The sequence below is a fragment of the Lissotriton vulgaris genome, chromosome 1_1 (assembly GCF_964263255.1).
Source record: "Lissotriton vulgaris chromosome 1_1, aLisVul1.2, whole genome shotgun sequence".
In the NCBI taxonomy this organism is placed as follows: domain Eukaryota; kingdom Metazoa; phylum Chordata; class Amphibia; order Caudata; family Salamandridae; genus Lissotriton; species Lissotriton vulgaris.
The window spans coordinates 122,067,935-122,090,441 of NC_141685.1; the positions used below are offsets into that span (position 1 = coordinate 122,067,935).

Here is a 22,507-nt window from a genome sequence, read left to right on the forward strand (position 1 = left end):
AGACATTGATCAGTTTTTTGTAAATCAATGAAATGGCACTGTCCGGCATATGGCCGTTCAGTACCCTGTCTTCCAGCGGGGACGATTCAGGGACCTTCTCTCCCACCGGCAGCACCGCCATAAGAGCGTGTCGCAATTGGGCATATCTAAAGTATTCTGTCGCCCCCAGTTGAAACTCCGTTTGTAAAGCGGCAAAAGACTTTATCTCGCCCCTGGCCATCATGTCATCCACTTTAGAAATGCCAATGAGGTCCCACCGATCAAACCCCTTTGTGTGCCACAGTTTGCCCAGCAAGTCAGAGTCATAAAGCGGAGTAGCCAATGTAAGCCTGCCCTGCCACCCCTGCGCCTTCGTGACGGCCCTCCAAATATGTACAGCTGTCTTACTGGAACCTGTCATGCCTCCATCCAGAGATCTCGAATATAGCGCTCTGTAGTACTTCCCATCGTCGAGGAGCCACCGATCCATGGTGTACCCCGGATTATCAGCCGATCCGTAGAAACCGTGGTTAAGGGCGGCCAACTGGGAGGCCCAGTAGTACCGCCGGATATCCGGCAAAGCTATACCGCCGTCGTACCAAGGGAGCATTAATTTGGTGATAGCAATCCGCGGCCTCCCCTCCCAAAGGAGGGTCCGCTGCAACCCTTCAATCTCCCTAAAGTACCCGGAGGGAACAGGGTCCTGTGTGGTCTGGAGCACGTACAAGAATCTGGGCAGGCACATCATCTTAAACAATGCCGCACGCCCGAGCAGGGACAGCGGCAACTTGCGCCACCCCTCCACATCGCGCCGAAGGCGTGCAAGAGGGGGAAGCAAATTATTGGAGTATCGCATCCGGGCATCGGTTGAAATATAAATGCCCAGGTATTTGAACCCCTGCCTCGCGATCTGTATAGCGCAACCCCTGGGAAGACGCGGAGTCTCCCCGTTCAGTACATAAAGGTGAGATTTAGACCAGTTTATAACCAGGCCCGAATATCTACCGAAAGTATACAGAACATCACAGGCCACAATCAAGGATTTACAAGGGGAGGTGAGGTAGAGCAGAATGTCGTCCGCGTACAATGACACGCGGTCCTCAAAACCGGGTGACCACTTCATCCCACAAATATCTGGGTGGGTCCGTAACCAGGCGGCAAGAGGTTCAAGCGCCAATGCAAAAAGCAGTGGCGACAAAGGACATCCCTGTCTGGTGCCTCTTCGCAAAGCAAAAGAAGCTGACACCTGCCCGTTGACCGTGACGTTGGCCATTGGGTTAGCATATAGAAGTCTGACCCATCTGATAAATTCAGGGCCAAACACGAACTTCATCAGTACTGCCCACAGGTAATTCCACTCAAGGGAATCAAATGCCATCGTCGCATCCAAAGAAGCCAAGACGGACGGCTCCCGGAGTGTGTTGACCCTTGACATAACCGCATGGAGTCTCCTGAGGTTGAGGGCAGTGTTACGATGAGGTATAAAACCCGATTGGTCCGGGTGAACCAGGTCGGCAATCACACCCACCAACCGGTTGGCCAATAACTTAGCCAGGATTTTAGGCTCGGCATTCAACAGGGAGATCGGGCGATATGACCGGCAAAGGTCTCTAGGCTTCCCATCTTTATGAATGACCACAATAGTGGCCAGTCGCTGGTCCGGAGGGAGCTCACCCGCCTCGCGCGCCTCCAGGAACATGTTCCGCAAAGGCAAAGCAATGGCATCGGCCTTTATTTTGTAAAGCTCTACCGGAAGTCCGTTGGGGCCGGGAGCTTTGCCAGACCTTAAGAAGCGTATCGCAAGCGCCACCTCATCCACTGTAATACCTCTGTCTATGTCGTCACGTTCAGTATCAGACAAGCAAGGAAGTTCAATCCCTGCAAGGAGAGAGGCAGAGTCCGCCTCAGTCATATCAGAGGCCGATGTGTATACAGACTCAAAGTAGTCGGCAAAGACCGTAACTATAGCACTGGGGTCAGTGACAACCGGTCCGTCTTCACCCTTCACCTCGGGAACCACTCGGGAAGCCATCTCCTTCTTGTCAAGCCACGCAATAAGCTTGCCTGCCTTATCCCCTACATCATAGATCCTCCCCTGCTGTTCTCTGCCCATCCCCTTGGCTGCGTCAGTAACAGTGGCTCGGTACTCCGCCTGCTTGAGCGAGAGAGCATGTAACAGGGCAGGCGTCGGATCAGTCTTCAACTGGGAATCAAGATCCTCAATCTCTGATTCCAGCCGCACCACATCCTCATCCCTGCGTCTGCGCACCTCGGCTATTAAGGAGAAGGCCTCTCCTCTCAGGACAGTTTTAAAGGCCTCCCATAGAGACGATGCCGACGTCGCAGAGCCCGTATTTTCGGAAAAATAAAGGTCAATGGCTTTAGCCAGGAGGTCTCGAGTCTTGGGGTTACGGAAATACCACGGATTGACCGGCGCTACTCTAGAGGCCACTACGATGTCAAAATCAAAGGACACCCAGACCGGGGAATGGTCCGATATGCCCCTGGCCATCAAGCGGGCCTCAGAGACGGCTGACGCATGGGCAGCCAAAGCCAGTACGTAGTCAATCCTGGAGAGGCTGCCGTGCGCTCCCGAGTGAAAGGAGTATTGCCGCTGAGCGGGATGGAGAAGTCTCCAGCAATCGACAAGCCCCATGGTGTTCAAAAAATCGGGAAGCCAGGACTGCGAGCTGCGAAGATCTCTGGATGGAAAACGGTCCGAAGTCCCCACCAACTATAAGCAAGCCCCCTGGCAAGCCCAAAATGGCGCCTCCAAGATCTTGAAAAGTAGTCGTCTGTAAGCCAGGGGGGACATAAACAGAAACCAAAACCAGGGTACGTCCCTCCCATCTGCCCGTGACGGCGACGTAGCGTCCCCTCTCATCGACCACACTAGTCTCCACCTCAAACGGGAGAGACATGCGCACCATGATCCCCGCCCCGAGGAGAACCCTGAGTGTGCCACCATTTTAAAGCCTTTTCTGTTGAGTGCGTGGCATGTATTGCCAATGAGATGAGTTTCTTGTAACAAAATGACATCAGGCATGCATCTTTTAAACATTTGCAACATGTCCCCTCGCTTAATGCGATCACCCAGCCCATTAACATTCCAACTCAGAATATTTAGCTTCTTACCCCCCATCGTCGATGTACAGGCCCCCGCCAACCCCACAGGGAACAGCCGCTATAGCATATTTATCAGAAGAATAATTACCTTGCCATGGGAAAGAAAAGAGAAAGAAAACACACAAGAAACAGTTATACCAACCACCCCCCACCCTGCACCCCTGCATTAGACTAAAAAGCACCCCCAACTAGCAGTGTGCCTGTCGCCCCAAAAAACTAATCTACGAAAAGCCCTTAGAGGAGTAAGGAGTCAGCCTATCCCCCCCGTATCCCCCGTTCCCTGAGAAAGAATGTCAGCAAAACACAATAGTCCGTGACTAACTGCCTGAGCAGACTCATCGTCCGAAGATGGTCCGATGGGACCTCTCACTCCTGAAGATCGGGGCCGCCCGACGCCCCTTCCGACTGTTCCTCGGGCACGCTCCGGTGTTGGGGAAAGTGTCCAGCCAGTCCCCAGCCGCTTCTGGCATGTCGAAGAACAATGCTCGGCCATCATGTTCGATACGCAGTTTCGCTGGGAATAGCATTGAGTACTTCATCCCCAACTCTCTCAGCCTACGCTTCACGCCCATGAAACTTTGCCTACGCTTCTGCACCGCTTGGGTGAAGTCCGGGAAAAAGTTGATGTCAGCGTTCTGAAACTTTAGCGGCCCACCTCTCCTCGAGGCCTTCAGGATAGCGTCTCGGTCCCTAAAATTGAAGACCCTGGCGATGATTGGGCGCGGAGAGGCCCCCAGTTTCGGTCGGCCTCCAGGTAGTCTATGCGCTCGCTCAACCGAGAAGACCTTGCTGAGTCCACCGGGTGCTAGATGGTTCTGAACCAAGTTCTCGACAAAGAGATCAGTAGCATCCTCCTCCGCACCCTCCGGAACTCCAGTAATACGGACGTTCTGGCGCCTGGCCCGTCCTTCAAAGTCATCAAGCCTGCGGGCAAACAACATGTTCGCAGCTTTTAGGTCGCGGATCTCCGACTGTAGGTCCGTCACGTCAGAGGTTAAACTCGACGATTTTATGTCGAGCGACTTGACTCTGTTGTTAGTCTTGCCGAGATCGGCCCTGATCAAATTGATCTCGATGGCTAGTGTATTGACCTTATTTGTTAACACCTCATGTTGCTTATGCATCTCAGCCTTGATGCCCGCAATGGCTCCCATGACGTCCCGGAGGGTTGGATCTGAGTCATCCGGCGACACATCTCGCTGCATGTCTTTAGGCCGTCCTGAGACTCCGGGCGATCCCTTTGGGAGGGCGTAGCGATCGGAGATAGGGTTGAGAAAGGGACGTTTTCCTGCTGACTCTAGGTTTTCCTTTGTCTGAGTCTCCTCTGCCCACCATGTTGGGCAAGAGGGTCTTTCAATCAGGAAGACTCCCCGGTCGTCGTTGAGGCCCCAAGTTGGTAGGCGTTAGCATCCGCCCCCACCGCTCATCCAACACTTCAGTCCACAGGATGACCTGGCCAATGCCTCAGAATGGGGCGGCCTTCCTCTCCCCAGACTGCCACCTTGTAGCAGCGCTGCAGTCGCCCACCTAATTCCGGGCTATGATGGCGTCGTTGTCCCCAACTTTCAACACGGTGTAACTTCACCTAGAAGACTCGGATCCTCGATCGGAGAACGAGTCCAGCGTCAGCAGCAGTTCAACAGCATGTTCCCACTACTGTGGGGCAGGATAGGCGACAGGATTAATTCGGAGGATCGGAGGGTCTTCGGAGCTCCGAGCTCACGCGGCCATCTTGGTTGCCCGCGAAGCTCCTCCCTCATTGCACGGATTGTTGGCTGCAATGCATTCCATGTTTCATTCAAACGTGCTTTCTACAGGGCACATATATGATTTTTTGCTGTAGTGAAATAATGCTCCTGTGTACTGTGGCAGACTCAGAAATATTGAAAAACTTAATGATTTCTCTTTCAGCACTTCATAGTAAAACCTTTCAATTTTTGACTCAGTCATTTGGCAGAAACATAACTTTGTACCATTAAAATAGTTGTGATGGGGAACATTCATGTGGGGTTAGGACTGGCTCGACCAGAGTGCTTGCTGACTTGGAGGAGTATGGAGTTGACCACCTTGCCTGGTCCGGTGTGGAACCAAGCCAGCGATGCTTTGCTGCAGGCTCATTTGCCCTGATACCTGGTCAACAGTTTGAGGAGGAGGAGGTGAAGAGCTGGCTAAGTGTGCCATGAGGCTGGCAGTTCAGTGCATCCCTGAGAAGTGAGCTTTGAGTCAATGTAGTGTTCCTCTTATACCACATGCAATTCATACTCTCCAAAGCCTCAAGAATTCCTGGGTCTAAAGGGCGGCTGATTCTGATTGGGTGCTTGATAGTTTTCCAGAAACTCATGTTCTTGATTGTTCATGTTTGTCTATAGTTGATAAAACAGGCTCAGGCGTTTTATCTCTTCAGTTGACACAAGCTGCAATATAAGTTTCTTTGTCGTTGCAAAAAAATATGATTGGCCAACGAGTCTCTGTAGGTCAAAGAATGGAAGGGCTGGGGAACTGTCAGTCATCTCACTGCTAAGCAGAGCAGTGTCATGCTTCATCCTCCGTCAGGCCTCTGATTTTAACTAACATCGCTTAGAACACTGGGACTTTAGAGACTATCCTTTTAATGAGAAAAACAAAACTACAAGTCCCATAAGCAATAGTGGTGGAAGGTGTCACACATGACCTAGGACAACATCCGATTCAGCACACCCAGTTCCATTTTTTAAGTATTTGACACAATATTGAATTTATAACCTTTGTTTTTTATGGTCATGAGTCACCAGAATACTAAAAACGTGTCTTTTATTTTCAAGGTCAATTAAGTAATGGTCACCAGCTTGGAAGCTCTGTTAATTTTTCAGTATTTGTCATTCATCTCCACATGTGGCTGGTTTGGGTCTGCCCCTTCATCATTCCCGATAACTCGCACAGGTAAGGAGCTTTTAGCAGCAACAGGATAAACCCATACTCGTCTGTAAGAAGTGCTCTCCGAGGCAGGTATCCGATCATTTTTGCGAAACAAGGAAGGGCCAATATCTGCTATGTACATTTGTTAAAATAAAACAGTCAAATCACAGTATACTGTTCCGGAGGTTAGGTCCCAGAGACATTATCTGTAACTGAACGCAGACACCCTAGGAAGCATGTGCTTTTAAGACAAGTTGTGTTCACTCACCTAAAGGTGACATGCTTCATCATTGCGCTATACTCCTCACCTGACGGGCTCCACAAGAGGGCACTTTGTCGCAGATCTTATATTAAGTACGCCGGATGAGCATAGTAGGACAGAGGATGTTTTGTCATAAGATGTGAGATTGGTGAAAGTATGAATATAAGATCAACTATCGGCCAGTTGCCGCAATATAGTTAATGTGATCTTCCTGGTCCATGTTGAGATTAAAAACAGTGGCAGAGAAATTGAGGAACTAATAGCCCCTATCACTGTGTGAAAGTATCGATCACCTATGGGCCTTATGGTAAGCTGGGGTCTATACTTCAGGTCAACTTTTTTTATGCCTTGTGTAGTCATGGAGCAATCTGTTGGCATTTCATCAGGACCAAATATGGGAAAATAGGTAAATGTGACCTAATCTTCTCCACAGCGTAAGGAGCTCTGTAACTCAAAGCCCTGCACCGTGCATAGGTGATAAGGTGCCTAGTACCATCTTACTACCACAGGTGAGCGCTGTCTAACAGAGTGCACTAGATACGGTAACCCTCCTAAAATTCAGGACATTTTGACTTATCCAATAGTGCCGCATCAGAGGGCAACTGGTTTTAAAAGCCCATGCTTCCTAGAGTGCCTGCGTTCAGTTAGAGATAATGTCTGTGGGACTGAACCTCCAGAACAGTATACTGTGAGTTGATTTATATGAAGAATGTGTATACTGGACTGTCATTTTCCTCGTCATCTCTTGTGATATGTAAAATAAAACACAACACACCGGGAGGCCAACAAATCTATCATAAATTTAATGCAAAAATAGCAAAAGGCCAAGCAAACTAACAAGTGACAATTGTCTTTGCAATGCACGAGAGCATCCACCCTATAGCAATTTGGAGTATATAATGCTAATGCTCCCCATGTATTTTTATACACTTTTCTCCTAATCAATGAAACATGAACACGTGATAGAAACGGTTACTAAAACAACACTAATGAGTAGGAGGCAGGATCTTCTCTCGAGAGGAATGTGAGGAGTCCGTGAGGTGCAGGTAAAAGATACACAGATAAGCTTCAGAATTCACTGTTTCTGGAAATAACACTTCTGTTTGTCAATATTCAATTGACTACAAGATGCAGGAAAGTGTGCAGATGGACATCACTAAATAAAATGGTTCTGGGCCCTAATACAATCATGTAACTTTGCAGGCATATTAAGGCGAACAGACACATCAAATTAATATAAGAATATTATAATTTGGTAATGTAATATATCAATGCATGTTGTGGCTTTCATGTGTAACCAATTATCGGTATTAAAGAAACCAGTATATCCAGTTATGCTTTCTCAACTCCTTCTTCCTAGAAGCCACCACTGCTGCTAGCCAGCTGTATTCAGCAGTGCCTCTTGTGACCTGGAATCCTGCATTTAATCAATTCCAAAGGTTGTCAATGCTTCTAGTCAACTCCGGTCACTTGTGCCACTCGCACCCCACCACCCTTGGGCCTGTTATTCTTTTAGCCAGCTCCAGTCAGTAGTGGCCCCTCAGGTCTGTATGTAAGCCTACTAGCCAGCTCCTGTTAGTACTGGCCCCTGGGACCTGTTATCATTCCAGCCAACTTGAGTCATTAGTAGCACCTTGGGACTAGTGATCATACTAACCAGCTTCAGGCAGTATTGGCTCCCTGAGACCTATTATCCTGCTAAGTAACTCCAGTCAGTAGAGACCCTGTATCTTTAAATCCTGCAAATATTCAAAACCAGAGGTCAACTCTACTGCCAACCAGATGCAGTCATATTGACATGTATTGTTACCCTGCTTGTAATGAATACCAGAGGCCAACGTTGTTGCTAGCCAGCTCCAGTCACCAGTGGCCCGTCACATATTATCCTCAATAGGATCAATGCCCATGGCCTGTGCAGCGGCTAACCTCCTCTAGTCAGTAGTGACCTCCCAGACCTGGTATTCTGCATATAATCAGCAAGGCTTCGGCCCTAATAACACCACCCCAATAATTTATTTACATCATACGGTAAGTACCGCACTATTTCACACAATCCCAAAAACAAAGATCAAAATCAAACCGTTCAGCACTCCACCTTGTCAAAAATGACCAAATCACATCAAGCACTATAGCCTACCACATCACATGGCACACTCAGCCACAACATGACCAGATACCATGACAGGGATTTGGGGCCATTAATCCTCTGTTCGAGGCATGTATACTGTAGATGCACATGTTTTGCATACTCCTGCCATCTTGTGTTGGGTCCGGATGTTTGCAAGTTGTTTTTCTTTGAAGAAGTCTTTCAAGTCACGAGGTAAGGTGACTCCTCCTTTCGGTGATAGTGCGCATGGGCATCGACTCCATTGTTAGATTGTTTTTTATCCCCAATGTGTTCGGATGTCTATTGCTGCGCTCTAAAACCGCTCTTCGGGTTCCCCTCAGTACGCAGTCCACTCTACCCTCAACGGTAATGTTTCAGTACCCGTTTACCTGTTCTCTGCGTTTAAAATAGATCGACAAACTCCCCATTTTCAATAGAAAACCTCTAGGGCAACTGTCGGGCCTTGCTGCATAGGGCCAGCCATCTGCAAATGGAACGGACTCCATTTCATTTCTGTCCTGGGTGCCACGCCAAATACCCTCACACTGACCTACATCAAGTTTGTAACTTGTGCCTCTCTCCAGCGCACAAGGAGGAAGACTGTGACGCTTGTCCAAGAGGACTCTACCCGATCATCAGGCTCGACGATGAGAGAGGCTGCGTCAAAGCATTCAACACACTTTGCATATCTTCGGGGAAGAATCTGACCAAGACGAGATAGAAGCGTCTGCCGCAGAAGAAGAGGCCCATCTCTATGCCAGAGCGCAATCGATGGGGCATGCTGTTGCGGCCATGTGATTGCAATTCTACGTCATGCCAGTACCATAGGCAACTGGCCAAATGTATAGGTTATCTTGTGCTCTTCTGGCATCTAAAGAGGCCTAATAAATAGCATTTGGGTGTCAGCTCAATGCTTAGTTGTGTGGCATGCACCATTTCTTCGACAGCTAGTTGCCAGAAGGAGTGTATTTCATCGCAGGACCATGGTTAATGTAAGAAATCGGCCCCCACAGTGTTTCAGCGCTAGCATATATCTGGGCAAGACCCGACCATTCGATGAAGGTGTTGTGGCGTTAAGTAGGTTCTTTGCAGAAAATTATAATGTATTAATCGAAAATGGGCATTACTAGAAACCATGCGTATTAGTTCACAGGCCCACTGCCAGTCTTGATCTTCCATTGGAAGGTAAAAGTCTAAATTCCAGGCCTCTTGGGTCCGTATGTAGTGTCTACTGTATGTGTCGCATTGTTCTGTAAAGATGCATAATTAGGTGTCTACACGCTCCATAGGTTAGCAGTACCTCAAGGGTTTGAGTATGTGGCTGAGCTGTCGGATAGCATGGCCAAGTGTGCTTAGTTGTGTCTGCCAAGCACGCATATTATTTTTGTTTTTAAAAACAAAGAGCTTTTCTGGCTGGATCCAAAGCAGACTACTATCTTTATTCACCCAAAGCCAACAACAAAGAGGAAACCAGACCATTTACCACAAATTCCAGTTCCTCCAAAGAAGATTCACATAGCGACTAACACTTTACCACCACCACCTGTTAACCCTAATTTAATTATTTTGCCACCATACTCTCCAGAATCAGAGGATAGTGACAATTCACAAGGGCATGGGCAATTGGATGAAAACATAATGCCATTAGATCCTGATGATTCACCACACGAACCAGACCCATGGCATGATTTTAGTACTGATCCCGATCTAACAAATGATCCGCACTTCTACCCCTCAAAACCATCCCCACCGGATGACAATGCGGGGTTTGCCCAACTAATCAACAGAGCTGCTACATATCACATGCTCAAGCTTCATTTAGACCCCTTAGAAGAAGATTTTTTCTTATTGGAGACTTTTGCCCAACCACATAAATCTACTCATGTCGTACCCATGCTACAAGGCCTCCTTAGACATGCTCCTGAGGTGTTCAAAGACCCAGTTAGAGCTGCTAGGGGTCTTAACCCCAGAGTAGATAAAAAATACAAGGCAGCTCCCAGTGACCCTATGTACATTAAGGGCAAACTTCCCTTAGAGTCACTAGTAGTTGCCAATGCACGCAAATGTGCAAACTCCCAAGGGTCAGGTGACACACCTCCTCCTGACAAAGAATCCAAGTTATTAGACGCGTCAGGTAAACGCATGGCGTCTCAAGCTGCTAATTCTTTGAAAATAGCAAACACACAAGCCCTTCTAGCAAGATACGATAGTGCTCACTATGATGAGCTGGAAAAAGCTCATTCAACATCTGCCCCAAGAATATAAGGACAAAGCCAATGACCTTATACAAGACGGCAAACTTATAACCAATACCTCAATCAAATGAGCGCTTGACGCAGCTGACACCGCGTTACGTGCAATAAATACTAGTGTTCTGCCATCATAGACACGCCTGGCTCAGGGTATCTGGATTAAAGCAAGAGGTGCAAAATACGATCCTAAATCAACCATTTGATCAACAGCACCTCTTTGGACCTGCAGTTGACGCATCTCTAGAAAAAATAAAAAAAGACACAAACAGCAAAGTCTATGGGAGCCTTACAGTCACCATCTGCCAGAGGCTCCTTTCGGCGCTCATTTTATAGAGCCGGTTCCAAATCAGAACACCCACATCATCCTATAAATGTCCCAACCAGGGCTCCTTTTCTAGGGGATACAATAGAGGAGGTTACGGAGGTAACAACAATAAGGGTAGAGGCAGAGGTAACCACACCCGCATCTCCCCTAACAATAAAGAGTGACTTCCCTGTGCTTCCCCCCGATCAGCTCACTCCTGTTGGGGGATGCATCTCACAGTTCCTACCTGTCTGGAATTCCATCACAACAGACAGGTGGGTAAGACAAATTACTGAGTATGGTTATTGCCTGGCACTCACTTCTACTCCCCCCAACATTCCTCCAAGACCGTGTCCAATGTCATTAGAACACCTAACGCTCCTCAAACAGGAAGTGTTAGCAATGTTGCAAAAAGATGCAATAGAGTCAGTTTCGATAATTCATCAGGGGACAGGAGTCTACTCCCTTTTTTCCTAATCCCAAAAAAAGACGGCTCTCTAAGACCAATACTGGACCTCAGACCGCTCAACTTTTACATTCAATCAGACCACTTCCTTATGGTCACTTTACAACAAGTGCTTCCACTACTACAGCAAAGCAACTTTCTCTCCACTATAGATCTAAAAGATGCCTACTTCCACTTTCCAATACATCTCGCTCAAAGGAAGTATCTCAGATTTGTGGTAGATGATCAACACTACCAGTTCAAGGTGCTCCCATTCGGAGTCACCACAGCACCCAGGGTTTTCACCAAATGCCTTGTGGTAGTTGCAGCCCATCTCAGAAGACAACAAATTCATGTCTTCCCCTATCTAGACGATTGCTTCATAAAAGCAAACTCCCACAGCAGCTGTGTTCAACACACACTCCGGACAATACAGTTGCTTCACAGTCTGGGATCCACAGTAATTCTAGACTAATCCTATCTCCAACCATCTACAATGCAACAATATCTAGGGACAACAGTGAATACTTCCACAGCCCTAGCATATCCCAATCCCATCAGGATAAATGCTATATAAAACCTAGTTCAAAGATTTCAGCCACAACACTATCAGCAAGAGTGTTCATGCAGCAAATAGGTATGATGGCATCTTTCATTTTCTCGTCCCTCATGCAAGATTGTAAATGTACCCATTACAAGAATGTGTAGTACGTCAGTGGAACCAAGCTCAAGGTCAACTAACAGATCTGGTGTTGGTGGACAACCACACCCATCGCTCTCTGCAGTGGTGGATCACAAAAAATCTTTCCAAAGGACGGTATTCGTGTTGCAGATCGGCCGTGCCGTTTCACCTCCTAAATGACAATGCATGTTTTATTATTTATTTGAAATGAGTGGAAAGTAATTTCGATCAGAAGCATCAAACAAAAGGGTAAATGTGGTACCTAACCTGATAGGCAGATATAGTCAGTAACATAAACCAAAGTGAGTGGGTGTGGGGCAGGCTCAGATCTCAGTGAGTGAGTGGATGTGTGGGCAGGCTCAGATCTCAGTGAGTGAGTGGATGTGGGGCAGGCTCAGATCTCAGCGAGTGAGTGGGTGTGGGGCAGGCTCAGATCTCAGTGAGTGTGTGGGTGTGGGGCAGGCTCAGATCTCAGCGAGTGAGTGGGTGTGGGGCAGGCTCAGATCTCAGTGAGTGAGTGGGTGTGGGGCAGGCTCAGATCTCAGTGAGTGAGTGGGTGTGGGGCAGGCCAGATCTCAGTGAGTGTGTGGGTGTGGGGCAGGCTCAGATCTCAGTGAGTGAGTGTGGGGCAGGCTCAGATCTCAGTGAGTGAGTGGGTGTGGGGCAGGCTCAGATCTCAGTGAGTGAGTGGGTGTGGGGCAGGCTCAGATCTCAGCGAGTGGGTGTGAGGCAGGCTCAGATCTCAGTGAGTGAGTGGGTGTGGGGCAGGCTCAGATCTCAGTGAGTGAGTAGGTGTGGGGCAGGCTCAGATCTCAGTGAGTGAGTGTGGGGCAGGCTCATATCTCAGTGAGTGAGTGGGTGTGGGGCAGGCTCAGATCTCAGCGAGTGAGTGGGTGTGGGGCAGGCTCAGATCTCAGTGAGTGAGTGGGTGTGAGGCAGGCTCAGATCTCAGTGAGTGAGTGGGTGTGGGGCAGGCTCAGATCTCAGCGAGTGAGTGGGTGTGGGGCAGGCTCAGATCTCAGTGAGTGAGTGGGTGTGGGGCAGGCCAGATCTCAGTGAGTGTGTGGGTGTGGGGCAGGCTCAGATCTCAGTGAGTGAGTGTGGGGCAGGCTCAGATCTCAGTGAGTGAGTGGGTGTGGGTCAGGCTCAGATCTCAGCGAGTGAGTGGGTGTGGGGCAGGCTCAGATCTCAGCGAGTGGGTGTGAGGCAGGCTCAGATCTCAGTGAGTGAGTGGGTGTGGGGCAGGCTCAGATCTCAGTGAGTGAGTAGGTGTGGGGCAGGCTCAGATCTCAGTGAGTGAGTGTGGGGCAGGCTCAGATCTCAGTGAGTGAGTAGGTGTGGGGCAGGCTCAGATCTCAGTGAGTGGGTGTGGGGCAGGCTCAGATCTCAGTGAGCGGGTGTGAGACAGGCTCAGATCTCAGTGAGTGAGTGGGTGTGGGGCAGGCTCAGATCTCAGTGAGTGGGTGTGGGGCAGGCTCAGATCTCAGTGAGTGAGTGGGTGTGGGGCAGGCTCAGATCTCAGTGAGTGAGTGGGTGTGGGGCAGGCTCAGATCTCAGTGAGTGAGTAGGTGTGGGGCAGGCTCAGATCTCAGTGAGTGGGTGTGGGACAGGCTCAGATCTCAGTGAGTGTGTGGGTGTGGGGCAGGCTCAGATCTCAGTGAGTGGGTGTGGGGCAGGCTCAGATCTCAGTGAGTGAGTGGGTGTGGGGCAGGCTCAGATCTCAGCGAGTGAGTGGGTGTGGGGCAGGCTCAGATCTCAGTGTGTGAGTGGGTGTCGGGCAGGCTCAGATCTCAGTGAGTGAGTGGGTGTGGGGCAGTCTCAGATCTCAGTGAGTGAGTGGGTGTGAGGCAGGCTCAGATCTCAGTGAGTGAGTGGGTGTCGGGCAGGCTCAGATCTCAGTGAGTGAGTGGGTGTGGGGCAGGCTCAGATCTCAGTGAGTGAGTGGGTGTGGGGCAGGCTCAGACCTCAGTGAGTGGGTGTGGGGCAGGCTCAGATCTCAGTGTGTGAGTGGGTGTGGGGCAGGCTCAGATCTCAGTGAGTGAGTGGGTGTGGGGCAGGCTCAGATCTCAGTGTGTGAGTGGGTGTGGGGCAGGCTCAGATCTCAGTGAGTGAGTGGGTGTGGGGCAGGCTCAGATCTCAGTGAGTGAGTGGGTGTGGGGCAGGCTCAGATCTCAGTGAGTGAGTGGGTGTGGGGCAGGCTCAGACCTCAGTGAGTGGGTGTGGGGCAGGCTCAGATCTCAGTGTGTGAGTGGGTGTGGGGCAGGCTCAGATCTCAGTGAGTGAGTGGGTGTGGGGCAGGCTCAGATCTTGGGAGGCCGTGGGTCAAACGATGAAGTCCTAGAAGGTGGAATCGGAATGATGCAGAGTGACTTTGGGTGTGATAATAGGGTTCGCTTTGGCAATTCTCCTACATGACTGCCACATGTATGTTTTTAGGTAGTCCACAGAAATGCTGAGGGGCGCTTTGAATATGATTTTCAACAACTTGTAGAGAGTGTTCTTTGCTTTCGGCGAGAGCCCTGCAGCTCCGTGCTCCAAGGGTGTGGTCGTAGTATTGGGTCTTATCCAGTGGGGAGAACGGATACTGAGAGACTTCAACAGCAGTGGTAGTAATCCAGTCTGCTGTTGAGCAGTGAGTGAATCAGTGCATTAGTGGTGTGGAATAGTAGACGTGGACATATATCATTCATCGATGTGTTACTTGGTTTCATCCTGTGGTGACGGTGATAGTAATGAGCGCTGTTATACACAGTGAATGGTTGAGAAGCACTCCTCAGTTTCTAGCAGAAGAGGAGGACAAGGTACGAGGAGGGACGAGGACCAGGAGAGAGTTACGTGAGGTGATGGTAGCAGAAGAGGAGGTCAAGGTACGAGGAGGGACGAGGACCAGGAGAGCGTTACGTGAGGTGATGGTAGCAGAAGAGGAGGACAAGGTACGAGGAGGGACGAGGACCAGGAGAGAGTTAAGTGAGGTGATGGTAGCAGAAGAGGAGGACAAGGTACGAGGAGAGACGGGGACCAGGAGAGAGTTACGTGAGGTGATGGTAGCAGAAGAGGAGGTAAAGTAGACCTCTGTTGAGGATGAGTTCAGCAAGAGGGTCTCAAGGGCTGTCAAATGTTGAAGTGCATTGAGACATGCTTGATTGGATGTGGGAGGACAGGCAGTTGTGGCACTTCCGCTAAGGCAGAGGGACGTTGCCCCACTGCTGCCAAGCAATGAAAGAAAGAACAAATACATTGATAATAACTTGAGATTATCGTTGTATTTGTTTCTGCTGGGCAGTTTTGTGGTACGGGCGGGGCTGCTCTGCTCTCAGAGCAGGGGAGGTAGGGTTTGCCCACTCCCAAGTGCACAATGACTGTTTGGCCGGCCTCTCGGGCCGGTAAAACAGTCATTTTTTTGTTTAGGTTTGTTTATTGGGTTTTAGCATTCATTATGACAGTTATGGTTCAGTACATTAGTGCTATGCTGTGAATACACAACAACAATAATCACCAGATAAACATTCTTCTACATAAGCATTGCATTGTCCGACCTCCCACCATTCAAGTCAGAGGCCACTGAAGTCATTTGCGGCGTGCCTCAAGGATCTTCACTCAGCCCCACCCTCTTCAACGTTTACATGAGCCCCCTCGCGGCCATCGTGCGCCAACATGACCTCAACATCATCTCCTACGCTGACGACACTCAACTGATCCTCTCACTCACCAAAGACCCTAACACCGCCAAAACCAACCTACATGAAGGAATGAAAGAAGTAGCCGAGTGGATGAAGCACAGCCGTCTGAAGCTGAACTCAGACAAAACAGACGTCCTTATCTTAGGTTCCTCCCCCTCCGCCTGGGACGACTCCTGGTGGCCAGAGGCCCTTGGAAAAGCACCCATCCCGACGGACCACGCACGGAACCTGGGCGTCATCCTGGACTCCTCACTCTCGATGACCAAACAAGTCAACGCCGTCTCATCCTCTTGCTTCAACATCCTCCGCATGCTCCAAAAAACATTTCGCTGGATCCCCACCGAAACTAGAAAAACGGTCACCCACGCACTGGTTACAAGCCGCCTGGACTACGGAAACACCCTGTACGCCGGTACCACCGCAAAACTTCAGAAAAAACTCCAACACATCCAAAACGCTTCAGCCAGACTCATACTAGACATCCCTCGCAAAGACCACATTTCTGGTCAACTGAAAAACCTCCACTGGCTTCCCATCAATAAGAGGATAACATTCCGCCTCCTAACCCACGCACATAAAGCACTTTACGATCTTGGACCTGAATGCCTCAACACACGACTCTCCTTCTACACCCCCTCCCGCCAGCTGCGCTCTTCCAATCAAGCCCTTGCTGCTGTACCTCGCATCAACAAAACCACCATGGGAGGAAGATCCTTCTCCTACCTGGTGGCTAAAACCTGGAACTCACTTCCCACTCACCTTCGCCTTACTCAGAACCACCTAGCATTCAGAAAGCTTCTTAAAACATGGATATTCGACAAGTAATTTCCCCACCCTTCCTCAAGCGCCTTGAGACCCTCTGGGTATGTAGCGCGCTATATACATTTAATTGAATTGAATTGAACTGTTTGGTCCGTGTTTACATACATCCTATGCCTGTATCGGCCATGTTGTGCACCTTATAATTAAGACCTGTTGGGGGCAGTTGACACCTCCCTTCCAGCGCATTGTCGCGTACTTGACGGGTCCAATGTAATGTGCATCTCATGTTGTGGTCCTGCCTTGTTTGTCAAAATGCCTCCCCCCCCCAAAAAAAAACTCTGGTGGAGTACCCCTTTCCAACTGAGCCTTGGTGGGCTGTCCTTCAGCTGCCGTGAGGTGCGGGGCTGTGGCAGCGCGTGTTATGTGGAGGGGGTCGAGGATTCGAGTCGTTGTGGTGATCCTTACTCTGTCAAGGGGTGGCCATTCTGTATGGGTTCCACTCCAGATTGGGCTCGGGGTGGCGGGCGTTGTTGTGCTTCCTCTAAAATAGGGGATGCCGGAACAGCGGCTGGGCCTGTACGTGGGCCTGTGAGGCTATGGGTGTCTCCGGTGGGTTTGTTGTCTGTGTAAATTTGTGCATTAGTTGTGCCCATTCCAAAGAAATAGGGTGTTTGCGGACTCCCTTCAATTCTTCCTCCCGATGTGTCTCTTCCTCAGCTTTTCCCCATTTGATCATGGCGCCTATCCAGGCTGCTTCCGGAGGTCCCGTAGGGGATCTCCAGTACATGGCTTTCCCCTTTTCGCCAATAGGATGGCTAGGGACATGAAACGACATTGTACTTTCTCAGTTTTCCGCCTGCTGAAAATCCCGAGCGTACCTGCCTCCCATGTGGACATTGTTGTGATGTTGGTAATTGCTGTGAGTGACCGATGAACCCGGTCCCAAAAGCCTATAAGTGTGGGGCAGTCCCAAATCATGTGTTTGAAGTCTGCTGCTGGGGCTTGACAGCGGAGGCATGCAAAGTGTGTATCTGGGAAGAATTGATGAAGGCGGTGCGGTGTGAGGTAAGCTCTGTGGAGGATATTTAACTGTATGTTCCGGAATTTCGCGTTTCTTGAGACTTTTTTGGGGTATTCCAGAGCTGTGTTCCATTCTTTATCATGGACTACCTATGTCCGTTTCCCACTTTTGACGTAGGGGCTGAAGGGATGGAAGGATTAGTTTGCGCACTGCCTTGTAAAGCCAAGTAACCAAATGGCACCTCACTCCCTTGTGTAGTATTGTGTGAATTACTGGGTGTGTTGGAGGTTCCCCTGTGTTAGGATTCCAGTATCTACGGCTGCTATCTAAAATTTGCCTATGCATTAGAAATTGCCCGGGTGGGAGATCATACTGTTCCATCATTTGGGCATATGTCTTCAGCTGTCCCTCTTCAAAGAATGATTCCATCTCTGTGACCGCCAGATCCGTCCATGCCTGGAGGGCGCCCGTTGTGTAGTATGTGTCTCCTTTTGGAAACCTCACTGGAGGCAGTAGGGGCGAGTACGGCAGCCGCGTCCCAGACATACGATGTATTCTCATCATACAGGTGCAGGCTATGGACACCTGCAGTGGCCGTGTGCGTATGGGTTTAGTACCCGGCAGTAGTAATCTGTGGATTGCCTGTTGCGGCACGGGGGCCCACTATGGTGATAGTCTCTCCTATATGGCGCCCCGCCGTCCAATACGATAGCCATTGGAGCTGTGCCGACAAGAAGTATGCTTCGAATGCTGGCGCTCCCAAGCCCCCCTCTGTCGTGGGTAGGCGTAATGTGGATAACGCAACCCGTCGCCGCCCTCCTCCCCATATAAGCTCAGTGAGGAGACTATCCAGTTCTTTAATGAATGATCTCGGTGGGACAACTGGGAGGTTGGTGAAAAGATACAATAGTCGAGGGACCATTATCATTTTTGCTAGTGACATGGGAGCCAGAGGTATCGTTTTCCAAAACCTCACTGCCGACCTAAGTCCTGCTAGCGCCTTACAATGGTTCCCCTCGTACAGATCCTCTGGGGTGTGGTGCAGCCGCACTCCCAGATCCTTAAGGGCCTCTGTGTTCCATATGAGAGATTGGGTCCTGATCCTGGCCTCGAATGGGGCCAAGGGATGGCTCAGTGGGTAGAGCGAGGATTTCTCCCAGTTCACCTTAAGGCCTGAGACTTCCGCAAAATCTTTTAGTGATCTCCAGATGGCCGTCAGGTCTCTAGTGGCGTCCCGGACATATATTAATAAGTCGTTCGCATACAAGGTCAAACAGTCATGCGCACCTCCATGTTCTTATTCAGGCTGCATTACAGCCTGCGTGGAGAACATGCCCGGCCCCCATTCACTGGCGAGCACCGATCCACGGCGCTCAGCCCAATTACAATGCTGCATTTCAGTATTGTGATTGGCTCAGGGGAGGGAGCATGGCTGCTTCCTGTTCCGGGCCCCAGAGAGACAACATGGGAAAGAGCAGAAGAGGAGAGAGGAGGTATGGTCCCTCCCCTTCCTCCAGCCTGCCTGACGATCCCTGATCCGTGCAAGCTGCTACTGAGAACAGGGAAGGAAAAAGAAGCAATTATTTGGGTTCTCAATGTAGCAGTGTCAGGAGAAGTTAACTGGCATTGGCAAAAAAAATAGGTTTCGCCTATGTGAGATCTGTTGGCTATGTCGATGATTTTTTAGACCTGTTGTAACGGTGGTTAGTAAAAGTTGCTAAACCTTTATCTTTTCAAAATACTGAACAAGCATTTGCAATGCAATAGGTCTTGTATTTTTTAAAGTTAGAGCGATTGGCGTTGAAAATAAGAATGTTTTTTGCTTTTGTTTTTTAATTTGCAGTGGAGTTGTTTATCTGCTTAGCACTATTACCAATGGTCTAAAAAAGCAAGAGAAACAAAATTGTCATTTTCAACCCCAACAGCTCCAACTAACAAATACAAGACCTATTGCATTGGCAATACAATCGGTCTCGCATTTTTTGGAGTTGGAGTTATTGGCAATATAAATGGCAATATTTTTCACCTAGCCATGTTGCAGGGTGTCGTACCATATGTGGCCAAAAGTGGGCCCATGAGACCTCTTTTGTACTGCACCCGGCAGAAGATATGGTAAATCCACGCTACCATAATGCATTGCATGTAAGACAGTGCCACTAGTACATTCAAATAGCTATGCCCATATATACAATTAGTAGCTCTAAAATGTGACAAAAGAATATTATATTAATTCCGGGTTGGGTTGTACTCTGGGTTTCTTTTTATCTGCAGTGGAGTTATCATATTTGCATACCACTATTGTCAATGGTATAAAAAAGCAAAAGTAAAAAACATTGTCATTTTCAACTTTATAAGTTGGGGGATTAAGTCCTGTAGGCGTGTCAATAGGAATAATCACACTTTGGATACACAGTGAAAACAACTCTTGAAGCGAAGCTCTTCACTGTAAGAACCCACAATAGTCTGCTATAGAGCATGTCCAGCTCTTACACATTAGGCACCGAGCCTGGGCTCGACAAGGCACACTCAGGAGAGACGTTTATAATGTTTACATGTTAGATCACTATCCTACTGCAGGATATTAAGTTTCATACAGCCAAACCACAATGGTGACCCTGGAGCCACGCTTTTACAGTTAAACATGTAGGTTTGCAAATGTACTTTGCAGCCCACGCACAGTGGAAGGCCCCTTGTAAAGTTTGACTGGTTTCATTTATTTTGCTATCTTAACCCCTTTTAGATCACTGCAGTTTGCGGATCAGGGCCCTAAGGTGACACTCAGAGTTAGGAGGTCGAGTTTTCTCAGTTTGAGACCTCCGCTTCAAATAGATGGCGTCATTGCAGATCATGCCTGTCTTAATTAAAAAATAAAAACACGGCTATTTCAGTTGAAGTGCAGTGTGTGTTTCAATTAGGTCCTCAGTGGCAGCCCCAAATAGTCCTAGTTAAAGTAATCCCATCAGCCGAATAACGTGCACATTACTATTCATCAAATTATCGAGCCATCACTGTATCTTGATTATAATTCCTGCCTCCATGTTCTGAGTGCAGATAGGACAATTCACGTAAAATTTAGCTTAAAGTAATGCAGGCACTGTTAGCAGCAGTCGTAGCAGAAGTCCATAACCAACTGCTGGGTGAAATCAGAAGCTTGCACATCATCTATAGTCACTTGCATATAAGGTAAAACTCAACCAGTCAGCTCAACGCCCACTGCTACAAAAAGTGAAATTCCATAATAAAATAAAGTTGCATTGATCCATTACATAGATATTATAAAAGAAGCTCTGGCAGCATAAGTAAGGATGTACTTGTTCAAAGCTGTCCCCAGGGTTAGCCATTGCAGTCAGGCAAACCCGAGCCTCATTCTCATGATAGCACGGATATAGAAAGTACAGTATTTAAAACAGAACATTTTTGCATATGATAGCATAGAAATCAAAAGTATAGTATTTAAAACATAACATTACGAATGCTGATGATAGCATGGAAATCGAAAGTATAGTATTTAAAACATAACATTACGAATGCTGATGATAGCATGGAAATTGAAAGTATAGTATTTAAAACAGAACATTACGAATGCTGATGATAAGAAAACTTTGATGCAGGCCTTGGTGCTTAGTAGATTTGACTACTACAATGCCCTCCTATTCTCAGCTAATCAATCTGCCATAAAAAGACTTCAGGTGGTGCAGAATATCGCTGCCCGACTTACTGTCAACGCCCCAGCTAGAACACCCTCTGCACCTCTCCTGAACCAACTCCATTGGCTCTCTATAGGAAAAAGGGTAAAATTCAAAATAGGCTGCATTATTCACAAAGCCCTCAATGGTCAAGGCCCTTCGTATCTTGCAATTAAACCCTCTGCTTACACCCCGGCATGAACTCTTAGGTCATGCTCTGATCATCTGAGTCAAAAAGGCACGTAGTGGTGGGAAAGCATTCTCTCATCTTGCTCCAGCATTTTGGAATAATTTACCCTTTCACCTGCACTCTGGACTTACTCTGGCTCAGTTCAGAAAGATGTTAAAAACCCACCTCTTTCAATCTTTCCTTCGTTTCTGGTATTCCCCACTGTCTTAAGCGACGAGATACCCTCATGGGTGATTCAGCGCTATACAAGTCAATAAACTTCAAACTTCATATAGGATATACATGAAAAGACAGGGTCTGTGGAGCAAATACCTATAATGACAATAGAAATTTAACTAAAACACAATATTCAAAAATAACAAGTAACACACCAGGGTTGTCAGCTGTGCCCACAGATCCTGGCGATCAAACCGTAACCCGCAAGATGGTAACAGCAAGGGTGAAGAACTAAATATACAGCCACAATAGACAAAGAGTTAGCAAGGAGGAGTGCTTAACAGGAAAGAATTGAAAACAAAGGGCACACTTGGCAGAAAGTGAGAAGCGAAAACCACTAGGATACAGGAAGCTAGGACTAAAGGAACAGGAAGACAAGAAGGTAGGAACTGGAATAAGAGGTACATTTTCAAAAAAAGGCAGGGACTCGGAATAGATAAATACAAACGGAGAGAGACTATAAGGGTGCACTAAATTGTACTGGTTCAGGAATCAAGAAAAGAAGGTAGCACTGAAGGCAGTGTTAGTTCAAGGAACAAGGAATTAACTCTATCTCAGAAATCAAGGAATCAAAGTACAGAAAAAAAGGGGAAGAAATTGCACACTTGGCAGAAAGCAGGTAACAAGCATACAGGGGAAACCAGTAGCAAGACCGTAGGCACAGGAAGACAGTAAACTTGGAATGGGAACAAAGGTAATGGGAGGGGAAGCAAGGACTGGCAAAACGGAAATACAGTAGGGAGGCTGCAGGGGTGCACTAAACAGTACTGGTTCAGGAATCAAGCAAACAAGAAGTAGCTAAGGCTCAGGGTGAAGATAGCTGTGAAAGCAGTGCTAGTTCAGTAACAAGGAATCGCTATAGCTCAGAAAGCAAGGAATAGGTATAGCTCAGGAACTTTG

General features: G+C 48.4%; 1 protein-coding gene across 1 annotated transcript in view; it reads left to right on the forward strand.

Annotated features, from left to right (window-relative positions):
• The first annotated feature begins 5,902 nt into the window (after window positions 1-5,902).
• The window catches only part of LOC147737728 (uncharacterized), a 259,549-nt gene continuing 242,944 nt past the window's right edge, over window positions 5,903-22,507 (forward strand). Inside the window, 1 exon segment of the mRNA XM_086924967.1 lies at window positions 5,903-6,024. The gene's annotated coding sequence lies outside the window, so the exon portion shown is untranslated.